Genomic DNA, 15,447 nt, shown 5'->3' with positions numbered 1-15,447 from the left:
AACTCACAAACCATGAGATCATGACCTGAGCCGAAGTCAGATGCTTAACCGACCGAGCCACCCAGGTGCCCCATCTGGACACAATTTTAAAGTGGCAACTGTAAATTTTTTATAATTTAAAAAAATAGTCCATTGACACTCTTGTCTCTCTGGAAGTTCTTGAAATGTAAAAATTTTTTAATAAGATAAGTAAATAAATCTTCATGGGTAATTTGCTTTTAAAGGTGAAAAGTCCCTACACTGTTTTCACCAAAGAACCACTTAAATGTTCTTCACTTCTGGAGCGCCTGGGTAGCTCAGTCAGTTAAGTGTCTGACTTCAGCTCAGGTCATGATCTCACTGCTTGTAGATTCAAGCCCTGCATTGGGTTCTGTGCTTACAGCTCAGAGCCTGGAGCCTGCTTTGGATTCTGTGCCCCCTTCTCTCTCTGACTCTCCCCTGCTCCCTCTCTGTCTCTCAAAAATCAATAAACATTAAAAATACTTTTTTTTTTTAAATGTTTTTTACTTCTTCCACCACTAGCACCAACCACCATGCTGTCACCACGGAGGCCACCAATAATGCTCTTCTGACTTGGAGCAAACAAGATTAGGTAAGTCCTGTTAGGCCCTACCATTCTACATTTTGAAATATCATCTACCCTTAAGGCACTCTAAAATTAGCCTCCTTGCCCCTGAGATCTCGAAGCATCTGATATTACAGTACATTAGTAAGACCAAGTAAACATTTGCACAAAGAAGACCAAAGCAATTCTAAGCAAGTCCACGGAGCAGTCCTCAAACTGGCTCAGAGTGAATGAGTAGAGCTCCAGAGAGGCATCCCTAGCCACTCTTTTCACTGTAACAAACTCAGCTTTCTCAGACAAATCATTTTTGCCAGATACGATTCCAAACTACAGGAACAGTAATAACATCTTTCTTCCAAAATGCTCAAAGAAGTTCATGTTGATTAAAAACTGTTCTCCCACAACATTTCAGGGAATATACCTCTGCAAGGTGCGAACAGGCTCTGTTACCATGAAAATGCACTATTCCCAGAGGATAGGGCATCCTCAGGTAGTTTACAAATCCCTACTGAACACTCCAACACAGATGTGGAGCACTGCAGGGTCCGGCCAGGCAGACCAGAGGCTCCCAATCTGCCACGTCTCCCTGTGAATGCACAACAGCAGTGAGAACTGTTCATCAGTGAACACAAGACGTGGCACAAAGTTAATCAGGAGGGACTCAAAAAAGAAGGAGTTTAAGGGGCGCCTGGGTGGCTCAGTCGGTTAAGCGTCCAACTTCGGCTCAGGTCATGATCTCACGGTTCGTGGGTTCAAGTCCCAGCTAGCTCAGAACCTGGAGCCTGCTTCAGATTCTGTATCTCCCTCTCTCTCTGACCCGCTGTCTCTCTGCCTCTCAGAAATAAATAAAACATTTTAAAAAATTTGTTTAAACAAACAAACGAACAAAAAAAACATGGAGTTTAAGACCAAGGACTAAACAATTCACATCTGGCAATGCCCTGAGAGATCTCTACCTCAGTTTCTCCGTCAGTAAGGAAGAAAGAAGCTATCATTTTTCAAGTGCCCATTTGAACCAGAACCCTTATTATACACATAATATTTTAGTCCTTATGTCCTATTATCTCCCTTTGATTGGGTAGGAAATCATAGGAACAGAGAGGTTAAGTAATTTATTCAAGGTCACACAGCTAGGAAGGGACAGAGACAAATTTCATCCAATGCTTGTGCAGTCCCAAAAAGTATGCTCTATGCACTACACACCACTTTCTTCTTCTTTTTTTAATGTTCTATTGATTTTTGAGAGACAGAGAGGGAGAGCATGAAAGCAGAGGAGAGGCAGAGAGAGGGAGACAGAGGATCTGAGGCCAGCTCCGCACTTACAGCAGAGAGCCCTACACTGGGCTTGAACTAACGAAGCCAAAGTGAGATCACGACCTAAGCCAAAGTCAGACACTTATAACTGACTGAACCACCTAGGCTCCCCTCAACACCTTTTTTACTAAAAAGAATTTTTTTTAAGTTTATTTTTGACACAGAGAGAGACAGAGCACGAGCAGGGGAGGGGCAGAGAGAGAGGGAGACACAGAATCTGAAGCAGGCTCCAGGCTCTGAGCTATCAGCATAGAACCCGATGTGGGGGCTTGAACCCACGAACCGTGAGAACATGACCTGAGCCGAAGTCGGACCTTTATCCGACTGAGCCACCCAGGTGCCCCCCACACCACTTTCTTAACGAAGACTCTGGCACAGAGAACTGCATGTTCACCCAGAAATTCTGAAAAAAAATCGTACTCCTGATGTTTTAGCAAAACATAAGCTCCTTCTCCCAGAGAGAATATACACATGCGCATTTACATAACATATATCTATATGAACTCACATGCACACATACATACCCCCATATATGTAGGAACCAAGTTCTAAGTCGTTGAGACAGTTCAGCTGCAGTGAAGTTTGGCCATGGTGTGCAAATGTGCAGTGCGTTACTTTTTCATATAACTGCATGTAGGAAAGGGAAAGCTGCCAAGTGACAATCTGGCCCAGTGATTCATGGTGTCACACTGACATACCCACTTCTGATACAGGTTGTTGTTTGTATTTCCTAGAAATCACTGCCTTCATTTGGGAGATAAACAGGAAACAACGTACCCAACAATGACATGTTCTTTCTCTACTAGAATAACTCTAGCAGCAAATGTCATGAATTTGGGGGAGAGAGGAGGGTGTGGATAATAGAAAATTAGAAATCCTCACTCTATTCCTCAGACCTTAATGATCATGTTGATAAGGCAGTATCTTAAACACGGATGACTCTTTTTCATTTTAGGACTACGCCTTATAAAGTAAAGGCTCTATTCAAATGAATACATTAAATCTACTGAACAGGTTTCATGTGCTGAGAAAAAAGAATCTAGCCAGTTTTGGATTTTGATGCTTCAAGATTCCTATTCGCTGACGTATTGGTGTTTTACTGTCCTGAGTCTTAAAAATGTTAAGCATTTTTCTGTAGCATCAACACTAGCTATACAAGATGTGCATGGTCACAGGCAAAATAATGTTACCACCAGTCTTTCTACTAAAATAGAGAAAAGACGATGAAAAGGTGCCAAGAAGGGGCAGAAGGGACCGAGAGAACACCTGGGGAACATTGGGAATTCACCATTCAGTAGCTGCTTCAAATAAGATTGCTAACACTTTACCTGTGCTGGGGTCAATTTTGATAATTGTAGTTGACGTGTAGAAATGGGGTTATGAATATAATTATCATGAAGCAGCAATTGGGCAATCACAACCTAATTAAGCCCACTGACTAGATTATCTTGTTTTCCCCTAATAATCACATAACATTTAACACTTGCTAATTTCAGGACCTATGGGTGATGTTCCTTCACTGTTAACAAGCTACAGCCACTGGTCAGAAAAAGAATGGGTGAGCAACTCAAACACTTGAGTCGACCAAGGAGTAGGGATGAATGTCAGGGACAGCTGACATCTGTCCTTCAATACGACGTCACTTCTCAGCCTCCCACAGTGACTAATTAGGGGCCAAGCCCCAGGAGAAGATGGCACACATGATGAGAACTTCCATGCATGTCAAGTATACAACTGTGATTGCCTAAATGTGTGCCATTTCATGTGATCTCTACAATATACTTTTTGACATTACAGTGGAATCTGCTTTGAAGAGGCTGTTTTCTTTTGTTTTCAGTATAATGGGAGATTCCTCCACCAAGATAAAATACACAGACTTTACACATTTACCCCCTTGGACGTGCCCTCTCCCACCCTGCCTCTCACATGGAGTGTATTCTCCAATTCAGAGTCCTAGTCCCGACTGGAAGTCATTGCACCCACAAAGATAGGTTGATTCAGTTCACCTTCACTTTCTGCAAAGCTCCTGAGGGTACCCTGGGTAGATTTCTCCTCAAAGAATGAAGAGGAAAATCAGAGAAACACGGTAAGAACTGGGCTTTGAGACAAGCTAGTCTGAGGGAGCATCTTAGAGAGCTGGGCACTACTGATTAAGGTCACGGCAGATGCCACCTAAGGCTCTTAAATCGGAAATTCCCCAGCTGGACAACCACAGGCTTTGGTCCATAGCTCAGTGCTCAACTATGTTGTTTTTTTTTCTGAGGCTTTCCCCCCATTAAGGGCCTTTATCTAAGAAAACAATGGTTTTGTTAAGTTTGGTAAACGATATGGGTGACAGGTGAAAAAATGGGTAGCTCTCTGGCCTCCTCAGTACACTTTACAAACAGGACACGTGCTTCCCCTCCGACAAAGGTTTTGGGTAGGAGTCTGCTGGGAACAGGAGATAAACAGACCCATAGCAAAGTTAAAACTTTGTAAAACCACCACTAGTCACTCTGAGGTTAAAGAGTCTACTCAGCAATTAACACCCCATCGCCTGTCTTACAGGCAAGCTACTGCCCCGGGTACCTTAGGGCTGCCTCACCTCCCTTAGTACAGCTTGTTACTCTCTTAAGGACGTTTGTGGTCATCCATGAACAGCGGCTTCCTTACTGTACTGTGATGTTTCGGGGAGAGGCAAATAAAAACCAAAACGTTCATCATGTCTCCATGATCTAAACAGAACACACGGTGATCATGAAAGGGTGTGGGGGATATTAGCACCCATGCTTTGAAGAGTATCTGTGCTATTTTCCAGAAATGACCATCAGACAGGGGAACTAACTTTCAAATATGTCTGTGTGGCTTTTGGAAACATGTCTCGTGCTTACAGTAAACCAGAGGCACTGAGACTTCCAAAAAGGGCCCTAAGAAGGAAAAAAGTAAGACACCTTCTTTATGGAAGGGAGGGAGGGAGGAAGGGAGGACGTGGGGAGGAAGGAGGGAGGGAAGTAGGGAGGAAGGAGGGAGGGAAGTAGAGAGGAAGGGAGGAAGAGGTGTCTGGGTAGGTCAGTCAGCTAAGTGTCTGACTCCTGATTTCAGCTCAGGTCCTGATTTCAAGGTTCATGAGATCAAGGCTGACACCACAGAGCCTGCTTGGTATTTTCTTTCCCTCTCTCTCTGCCCCTCTGCCTGTGCGCGCTCTGTCTTTCTGTCTCTCTCCCTCTCTCTCAAAATAAATAAATGTTAAAAAAAAAAAAAGAAAAAAGTCACACAGCATATCTTTCTTCTGTAACAGGTAGCTGTTCCTTTTTTCCTCGTACCTGGTCTCTTGCTGTTTTTCACCATCTCCTCTATAACTCGGAACAAAAACAGGGTACTCTTTAGTTAAACACACTTTGTCAAGCTATTACAATAAGTTATATCTCTCATATCAACTAATAGATTGCAGTTAATTTTCCATTATACTCAAATTTCCCTTCCAGAACACCAGGATATACTACTGGCATAAGCAACTGGAAGAGCTAAACCATCAGGATTCTAAGCTATTAGCATATAAGTAATAACCAAGGCCAGCTCCCACCAGCTGAGGACCATAAGCCAGTGCCCCTGTATGTGATCCTCGCTCCCCATTTTCTAGCTCCACTACCTTGGGTAAATTTCTTTACCTCCCCATGAGCACTGGGTGTTATACGGAAACCAACTTGACAATAAACTATTAAAAAAATTTCTTTACCTCCCCAAACCTCAGTTTCCTCTACCATATGAACAGTCCCTGGTATAGTTAACAGATGCTGCCTACTAGTAATAATAACTAGGACTCTCTTCAGGAGAAGAAATAGTATCTCGTGGAAGGTCCATGTGATATTCTGACTCTGGAGGGCTTGGCAGAATTTTTTGATGAAGTTATCATACTTATTCTCTTTAAAGATGGTGTTCTTACCCAGGACCAGAAGGGGTAATATTCAATTGACAGCATAAGGGGGAGAAGTTATGGCAGCTGAACTCTGACATTCAGATCAAAAAGGTCTCTTCCATGCAGATCCCCTTCCCAGCTATCATTATCCAATCCAGTACCAATTAACAGTCTCCACGTAAGGACCAAATAAGACAGAAACCACTGAAAAGAAAACGGTTCTGGGTGATCAGTACTTGTCATTGAAATCCTTACATAACCTTGGCTGGTATCTATGTTCTGGCCATCTTCTGTCTCTAGCCCAGTGTTCATATTTTACCCCACACCAGGGACCCCCAGACCAGGTCCAATCTGGGTTGAGTGACTGATACTCAACTGCTGACTAATGGGTCACAACACAGAGGGATGATGTCATTAGGGATCAGAAAGGCTAAACATTCTGGGCCACAATGGCCTTATTTTGGATTTTAAGTGCCAGGATCAGATTGACTGGTTCTAGCAAACAGCTTAATCCCAAACTGGACTGCAGGTAACCGGCACACTCTATTCCTTTCCCCTCGGAAAGAAGCGTGTCTTTGTTCTGCATTCTCTCTAGCACCCACAGCGTAGGTAGAGAAGCTCTATGGATAAGTTTAGAGAGGACTGTCACCTTGTCTGCCCATTAATAATGCAGCTATTTTCTGCTGTGCTCTATTCTCTACTTCGTTCATTTTTCCAGGAAAATCTCCACCTCGGCCCACTTAACCAGTTCCTTCAAGTTTCCATCTGTCCTCTATCAGAAAGGCCGACGTCTGAAGTCACATAAATGGTCTTCCAGGTTCAATTCTTTTTTTTTTTTTTTCTTTTTAACAGTAAGAACTGACCGAAGCCTGGGCCTGAGCACTGGTCTTCATTTTTCACGTGCAATAGGTACCAAATTACAAGGTCTTTTTCCATGTGCTTTACTGTTTTCTTAAAAGCAGTACCTTTCTTCTTCCTGTAGGCTCTTCCCAGTGGACAGACCTCTTCTACTTTGACTTGTCAATCATTCCCCTGCCTCTCTTCTTCTTTTCCTTCTCCCGTCCAAGCAGGCTCTCCTTCCCAGCAAATTTCCACCACATAATTATGGCAATGCTTTAGCCTACTTTTCTGTTAGCTTAACAACCCTGTCTATTTTCTACTTGTGCTGATGCTACTGTTTGCTTTTCTGACGGGCTAATCCGTGTATCCTTTCAAGGCCCAACTTCCCCCACCATGATAGCAGCTGGAGCTCTAATTCACAGGTGCCTTCCAAAGCTTTTCATTAGCAATAGAAATGAGATGGTTTAGAAACCCATTTCTTAATCTGCAGGTGAGTATTGGAACCTTTGTGCAGCAAACATCTTTCAAGTATCCCACATTGTACCACTGCACAATTATTTTCTGAGTAATAAGTACAATGTTATAGGCACATTCGTAGTGTTAAAAGGGAGAATGTTCCCTCAGAGGGAATCGGCTCTCACCCCCCTGCCCCTGGCATTTCCCAGCTCAGGAGAGAAGCAAGCCCTCAGCTGACATGAGCAAAAATGAATAAATGGCAACTTTACCTTCTTAAATCTGAACAGGGAAGAGACAAATTCCAAAATTTAAAGGCCTTAGCTCCTGTTCTGGTTCAACTGGCCAGATGAGGGCTTAGGGAGCGAGGCTGGCCTTCCCCGGCTGGGCTCTGTGGCAGATAAGCCTCTCCACAAATCCCAGGCTTAATTACTTCTGACACAGTTGTCTTGCCTGGGCCACCAGCTCCTTTTGTGCTCAAACCAATATGAATCCAAAGGTAAGTCTTTGCTTACTCCTCTTGGACAAATGCTTAATTTCCTACTAAGTCGTCCTAACGCCTTTTAATCAGGATCTACTGGTTCCCAGTAGAATTTTCCCCATCTTTCCTTGCACCATCTTTGCGAAAAGTCTTCTTGAAAGCTTGGCAAATAACTTTCTGAATTAAGCCGTCTTCCTCTTCAAGTATTTATTTTTTGAACAAATAAGTGCCCTTCCCCTCACCCCCAAGAGTAGGCTCTGTTCTTTGAATGAAGTTGGGGCTAAGATGTGGACAGGCACAGCAGAAGTATTTTATTAATATCCAGAAGCAGCATGCAGGGAACTGAACAAGCAAACACATGAAAGCAAGGAAAAATCGGTATCAAAATACCCATGACCTGGCACAGAAAGAAACCTTCTCTCCAAGAATAACTCAAGAAAAAATGTCTCCAGCTAGGAATTAGGCAAGAACACTTTGAAGACACCAAGTAATCTCGCCAGAATCCAAAGACAATGCATTTGCAGGTGACCATACCTATCCTATCCCCTCTCCCCCATATCACTCTACCTACCTCTGGGCTTTCCAAGTCCTGAAAAACCCAACTTTTGAGTTGAAGCCACACATTCAAAGGCTGAAAAGCTCATGTGTGCTTCAACCAGAAAGGACAGGAGCCCTCATAAAGCAGACAAATTTTATGATAGTATTTCTAAGGAGAAAATGTAAATCCAAAGCACTTCCAATGCACTCTGTATTTATCAGTGTGTGCTGTTCTCCAGAGACAAAGTTCAAGGGGACAAAAGATTCAGAAGAGCTTCCTAGTAAACTGCAAATTCCATCTACATTCAGAACAACCCATTTTCCTTCACGTGGAAACTTCTCTTCCTGGGTCTTATAAATTCAGGAGCCAGTTCAATCTGGGATTATCTTCTCTCCAATGCCCCCACCCCCCACCCCTCAACCCCAACTTTTTTTTTTCTTCCTTCGGTACTGGCATGCAAACCATGCTGTTTTAACTTCTTTCCTGTTCTCCCAGTTCTTCTGGAACATTTTATTTTCGACAGTCAACTCATTTGGAGGAGTGCCACACTGAGGTTCAACTGTTTATAGCGTTAACTGTGTTACTGCCAGAAGTCCACACTCAGCACTACCTTCTCCAGACTGCCTCCTGGATTAAAAATTCATGCTTTAGTTTGGAAGAAGCTTAGAAAATGTGGAAACTTCCAAACATCGCTCTTCTTTTTACATGAAATGACTTTCGCTTGTCCAAGAGGAACCAGAAATGGAAACCCATTCCACCCTTCCTAAAGTACTGTCCTATCTCTCTCTCTCTCTCTCTCTCTCTGGTGAAGTGTTCCCCGTGTTGTTAAAAACTCACTTTAAGGATGACTCCACGACTTCACTGGGAAATGGCAAATTCCTAGCCATTGGTCTGCAAGAGAGAATCGGGCTCCAAGACAATAGATGGAGGGCACATTTTTGGAAGACTCCGGAACACTGGAAAATCACCAGTATTGTTTTAGACTGGATTTCACTCTCTTGGCCATTCATCAGTATTACAAAATGGCATCTCTGAAAGAAGCCAATTTATCTGTACCATGTTGCAAAAGAGATCCTCTGAGTCCAAGTTTTGTAAGTTGCAATAGACGCAGACAAACCTCCAAAGAAACGCATTTGAAAAGGACTCCCAAGCCCTGGATGACTGAACTATAGAGGAGGGCAGGACAATTAAAGAAAAAGCACAGTCTCAACTCAATAGCTATGACTTGACTCAAAGTCTCATGAACAAAATTAGTCTCTGGAGTGTTTTACTTCTATGAATGAAACCATGCTCAGCCCCAACATGAGAAATTCAACTGACAAAAACCAATATTCCTGCCCCACTAGTGTTTGATTACAGAGTTTCTCAGAGAGGCCTGCACTCTGGAGAGGAGAGTTGGTGTTTCACAAACCGCTACAATCATACGCAAGGGGGTGGTGGAAAGGGCACTGGGTTGGGAGTCAGCAGACCTGAGTCCTAGGCCTGGCTTGGTTACAACTGAACCTTCTGACCTTGAGCAAGTCACTGCATGTCTCAGTGCCAGTTTCCTCTTCAATCAAATGCAGGGGGAAGGGAGATCTGAAGTGATCTCTCTGAGGCACAAAACAACTAGCTTCTCAATTAGAAGTTCTTAATATTCACCACTTATGTTGTACCTGTCAGTCAACTTTTAAATGATTTTTATATTAATTTCTACTTAGGGAAGAGTATTTTTGTCCATCACTCCCAAACTTCAGCTTAATCTGGGTGCTCCCTGGAATTCTTCAATATTACAATAAATGCCTCTTTTCTTTTCCTTTCTTATTTTTTTTTTAAGCAACCTTCTCCAAACTAAGGCTTGTGCTATTAAAAGAGCTCAGAACTTCCCATTTCCTTGCTAGGGCTAAAATTAAACTGTCCATTCCTTAGGGCCCAACATAACATCTGCCAGATGTCTTGGCATATCACACAAGAGGAATTTTCTTCTAGCATTATCTACTCTCCTCTCTATTTTCTCATAATCAATTAATAGGTCACCAACGCCAGCTAATGTTTCTCTCAAAGCCACCAACCGCTTAAGTATGTGAACCTCAGGAGATACTTGCCTTAACACACAGACACACACAGACACATACATAGAAGCCAACTTTTTTTTTCCAGTTCACTGTCACTAATGATAGACCCTGGAAATATTTTCCTCAACTTCTTTTGAATTTCCTTAATTTCCACATATCAATCATCCAATCATATACCCGTGTCAGACCCTTTGCAATCTGAGTGCATTCTTTATGGTATTTCCTAATTTGTGAGTGTGGCATTGTGAAATAGCACCTCTGTTCTCCAGTTTTCAACGTGAAACATTCAATACAGCTTTGTCAATGCTCTGTCCCGTGAGGCAGTGAGCGCTAAGTCTGATAAAGGCATACAGCACAAAGAAGATGAGTAAGGTTACCTTAACCAAGAACTCTCAACACCAGAAAAGAATTCAAGACAGACTAGACTCTATTAAACTCCAACATACAGAAAGCAGAACTCTTCCCAAGGCAATGTTACCATTATTTTCTTTCAGGAAAACTGACCACAAAGACGCTAAAGTCCATTAGTAGGGTTGGATTTCTTTTCCTCTACTGTCTTCCAGAAGACTCCTTAGAAAGAAAGGTATACACACACTCATATACATATGTGTATGCACATATATATTTTTTCTATCTAAAAGTTCTTTCCAACTCCAAGGAGTGTGGAAAAAGACAAGTCCTCAGGGAATGTGGTCGGTAGATTAGACAGAGATATATCTAATATGAGAAAAACTGTGGAATACAAAGATCCAATAAGAATCTTTTCTACAGCAAGGTGTCTCATACCTCATATATATGTCTCCAGAAGGATTTCTCTTTGTGATATATTAGAGCCATGGAAAAAAAGTTGCATAATGAGTCTCGTCAACTTGATGCCTCAGAAACAAAACCAAACCAAAAATCTCTGAGCTCTGACATCAAATAAGAGTGTTCAATTTGACACGCTTTGTATTTCTCTTATAGCACTCTATCCAAAATTCTTGTCCCATTTCAAATGTGTATCCCTAGAAAAATGGGAGAAACCACCTCTTTAATATGAGGTGCTTCCCACGTAGATGAAGGACATCAGGGATGAATATGTCTCTTAGGTAACCAGTTAGAACATTATTCTCAAACTCCAAAGTGCCTCTTATATACCTAATTTTTTCCCTCCAGGAAATTCTCAACTCTAAGACTGTCTATAAAGACACCAAAATATTTGGTCACAAAGTAAAAAATGTGGTGAGTCAAAGTGCTAGACTAGCAATCAGGTTGTCAGATTTTTTTCACACCGAAATAAGTAATTAACGGATACGGGTTGTCCTGGTATCAACAACGAAAAAGATACCATGGAAGTTTGCTTCAAGATCAACCTATAATGTATTTATGTTTACATACACAGGTATGGTTAATTAGATGCGAAATTATCTGGTAATTACTTTCCCAAATAACTCTTTTTATTCCACTGCATTTGAACTTCCGAGTTGGAACAAGTAGCATCCACACATGCATTAGCAAATTTAAGTATAACATTGACGACATCCCACTGAAGAGCAAAAGTAATGGTATCAAAAGATAACAGTCAAAACTGGTTAATAAAAGGTATGATTGCAAGAAGTAAGATTTTTCAAGTGCTCTTGGAGAAGCCCAGAAGCAGAGATCTGAAGAGAAGTATTTTTAAACGAGCATACACATCAACTGAAAGATCTTGAAATCCATACATCTTCCTCTGCAAAATACAGGGCTTTACTTCATTGACCATGGACAATTATCAACTAAAGAACCATGTATTTCTCCTCTCCTTTCACAGTCCTCAGAAGAACAATAACCCTCAATTAATGACACAACAGTTTGGTTTGAAAAATGTGATGTTGTCATATATAGCATTGTGCCTGTGCTGAATGACACTGCTACCAGCTACTCAACAGAATATAATTACATCTGGAATCTAAAACCACTTCAATATGCACAAAAATACTGTAGACATAGGAACTTCACACACACACACACACATACACACATACACACACACACACACACACACACACACACACAAATCTGACACATAATGGGAAAGCAAAGCAAGAAAAAAGCTGGTGTAAGTCGCTCACAAATGTGTTCTTTATTTCTGTTGAAGCTGGTACCTCTCTATGCTTCTCCTTAGTTGAAAACAAGGTTCAATCAAGCCTCCTTACAATATGTTAATTGGTTCTGAATCTCCTCCAAGTTTTTGTTCCAAGGTGGAGGCTTCCTCATCTATCTTATCAACAGTCCACCTAAAATTCTTCCAACATCTTCCCTCATCCTCAAGATGGCTACCTTACCTAATGGTAAAGCAACATCTTCCATGGTTGGCTTTTATAAATTCCTCAAGCATTTCAGGATTTTGTTCTTTACTTGGATCAATTACATACATTCTCCAGAACTAATCTGTGAAGAACTCCAATCAGTGTGTGGAGACTGGGCTAGGACTGGGTCCTTCCTTCGAATCATCCTCACAAAATGTCTTCCTAGAAGACTACTAAATTCTTCCCAATTAAAAAGGTGAAGATACCTGGACATAAGGTTTTCTCAACAGACAAAATATTTTAAAACATTGTTTCCATAGTGACATTGTTAAGAAGACATCTGATATTTCTGAAGACTTACAGTACTTGAGAACACAGGAAAAAAGAGCAGAATGAAAGGGAAGGAGGAAAACAAAGGAACTAAAAGAAGGCCTTAGACACAAATGGAACAACCTGAGGAGAAATGTGGAGTCTGGAGAAACTGGTGTCAGTCAGTCTGAGAGTTCCTCTGAGATCTTGCAGGATTTGTTGTTATGGGTTTTTTTTTCCCCCTTTTTGCAGCAATCAGCTCAAACCAGACAATAAAGTCTTGCAATGCATCAAAACATGATGATAACCAAGCCCCAGAACTCCAAAATCTCAGCTTAGGGCCACCACCATCTTCACAATGAGGAAATAACATTTCCTGGTGACTTTCAGGAGACCTGGAGCAGCTGAAAGTTGTGTGAAGACCTCGGTGGAAAATGTCTCAGGTTTTGCCTTGCCTTTCCTGAAGAAGGTCTAAACCCTTCAGGTCCACTCGAAAGAAGAAAAAAAATTTCTCCAAAGTTTACTTTAAAATGGAAACGAACGCCTCAATAACTTGCGAAGGCACTCCTTTGGTGGGAGAAAAATCTGAGCAGCCCTTACAAGTCCCTCATTTCCTCACATAATGAATAGATGGTGAGGAACCACCACAGGATTTCACCCTGGAAAAGAAGGAGTAGGCAGGCAAGCCTCCTCCAGCCATCACCAACAGAGCTTCAAAATGGAGACATCCATAATTTTATAAACACTTCTCATCTCAGCTTTGTCTCCTGGAAACCCGCTCTCCTCCATTTTCTGGTGGAGTTACAACATGACACCGCTTACCTGACTCAGTTCCCAGCTCCCAACCAAACTAGTCACTTCCTCCAAAAACCTGCAAGCCACCTCCAGAAACAAAACCAAAGCAAACCAAACAACCAACACAGACACTCAGACACAACCCCGGGGAGCCCTGGGAGAAAGCCCCAACTGGTTGGTCTTTTCCCATCCCAGACGCGTGCTTAAAAATAAAACTTTTTTTTTCCCCCTTTGGGTAGAGGAGGAATATAAAAGGAACTCCAGGCAGCCTCCCTCCCTCTCTGTAGGTTAGAAGCTACAATGAAAAGAAAATGAGGGTTCCTTCAGGAATGGTGAAAAGCCTGGAGAATGAACGTGAGAAGGAGCTTTGTGTTTTGGAGTCTGGACTGGAACCAAAGCAGACAGCTTGCAAATGGAGGACAGGGAGATAAAGAAAGGGAAAGAGAGGGGCTGCTCCAATGGGGGGGGGCGGCTGCGGCTTCCCCTCGCGCCTGGAAGGAGGGCAGACCCCTGGGAACCGCACCAGGAGTGAGGCGACCCCCAGGCCCCTGCCTTCTTTTCTCCCTTCCTCAGAGAGCCAAGCGTGTGTAATGGCTTCTCCTCTCCAGAAACCGTTGTCCTCCTCCACCAGGCGCTTCTGAACCCNCGCCTCGCTTCTCTCCTCACCAGCAGCACCAGCAGCACCAGCAGCCGCCCCCCGGCACATCCCGACCCCGCATCCCAACTTCGGGGAGAGAGCAGAGAGCGAGAGCGAGAGCGAGAGAGCCAAATACCTGAGGAAGAGGGGGGTGCCAATCCGCACGGCTTTGCCATCGGGCTTGGGGACAGGCAGACAGAGAGGGGAAAGGAAGGAGACGGACAGAGAGAGAAAGAGGTCAGCCCGCTCAGGTCGGGGCGGCTCGAGCGCTCCCTGCTCTGCCCCTCGCGCTCTCCCTCCGGCTCCCGGCTCCGGTGCCCTCGCCTCCCGCCCTCCGCCCCCCTCTCTGTCCCTACTCCTGTCCCCGCGCTCGGAGCATCCGTCCGGAGCCTCCCGCTCTCTTCTCACTCATCTTTCATTTTCTCTTCTCTCCATAGAACTACACGAAATTAATGAAGCCACCGCGCTCCGCTCCCCCGGCAGAAGGAGCAGCCAGCAGCAAAAGCACAGCCACCTCCGCCGCCACCGCCACCACCTTCTCCTCCTCCTCTTCCTCCCTCGCTTCTCCTCCTCTTCTTCCTCCTCCCCCTCCTGCTCTCCCTCCTCCCCCTCCTCCCCCTCCTCCTCCTCCTCCTCCTCGTCTCGCTCGCTTCTTCTCTTCCAGCAGCCAGTCCACGCAGGGGACTTCCTCTCCTCCCCGCGCCACCGACCCTCCTCGGCCGAATGAATGAGCGCGTCGCTGCCTCCAGCGCCCCGCGCTCCGCTCCCCGGAGCCCCCGGACCACCCCGGGGCGGCGGCGAATTGCAGTAACTTACAGAAGAAGTGTCCCGGCGCCGGGAGGGGGTTCGGGTTCTCCGGCCCCACCGCCTCCTTATTCTCTTTCTCTTTCTCCTCTTCCTGCTCGGGTTATTGTTGTGGAAGTTGTTGGGGAGTCTCATGTGCTCCTGCCGGGGCTCAGCAATGGAGGATCGCCATCTTCCCTGCCTTGCTCGGCTCCTCAGACTCGCTGCAGCTGCAGATGACCTGAGATATCCGTCTCTCTCTCCCTCTCCCTCTCCCTGCCTCCCTCCCTCTCCCTCTCACTCTCTCCCCTCGCTCCTCTCCTCTCTCCTCTCCTCCCTCTCCCTCGCGCGCTCTCTCTCTCCCTCCCTCTGTGTCTCTCTCTGAATAATGAGCAACCAGAGGGAGAGAGAAAGCAAGACAGAAAGAGAGAAGGAAGACAATCTTCTCCTGCCACACAAAACGCCGGAGCACCAGGGGGTGCGCGAAGCCTTTCTAATAACAACAACAACGTGCAG

The 15,447-nt window shown here is 44.1% G+C and overlaps 1 protein-coding gene across 1 annotated transcript in view; it reads right to left on the bottom strand.

Annotated features, from left to right (window-relative positions):
• Window positions 1-15,177, bottom strand: part of ZNF462 (zinc finger protein 462) — a 137,648-nt gene extending 122,471 nt beyond the window's left edge. The window contains 1 exon segment of the mRNA XM_077769835.1: window positions 14,965-15,177. The gene's annotated coding sequence lies outside the window, so the exon portion shown is untranslated.
• Between the last annotated feature and the right edge of the window lie 270 nt (window positions 15,178-15,447).

This window comes from Crocuta crocuta, unplaced genomic scaffold, assembly GCF_008692635.1.
Source record: "Crocuta crocuta isolate KB4526 unplaced genomic scaffold, BGI_CrCroc_1.0 scaffold95, whole genome shotgun sequence".
NCBI classification, from domain to species: Eukaryota; Metazoa; Chordata; class Mammalia; order Carnivora; family Hyaenidae; genus Crocuta; species Crocuta crocuta.
Note: the sequence above shows the minus strand (reverse complement) of the source record. Positions and strands in the feature narration are given on the sequence as shown.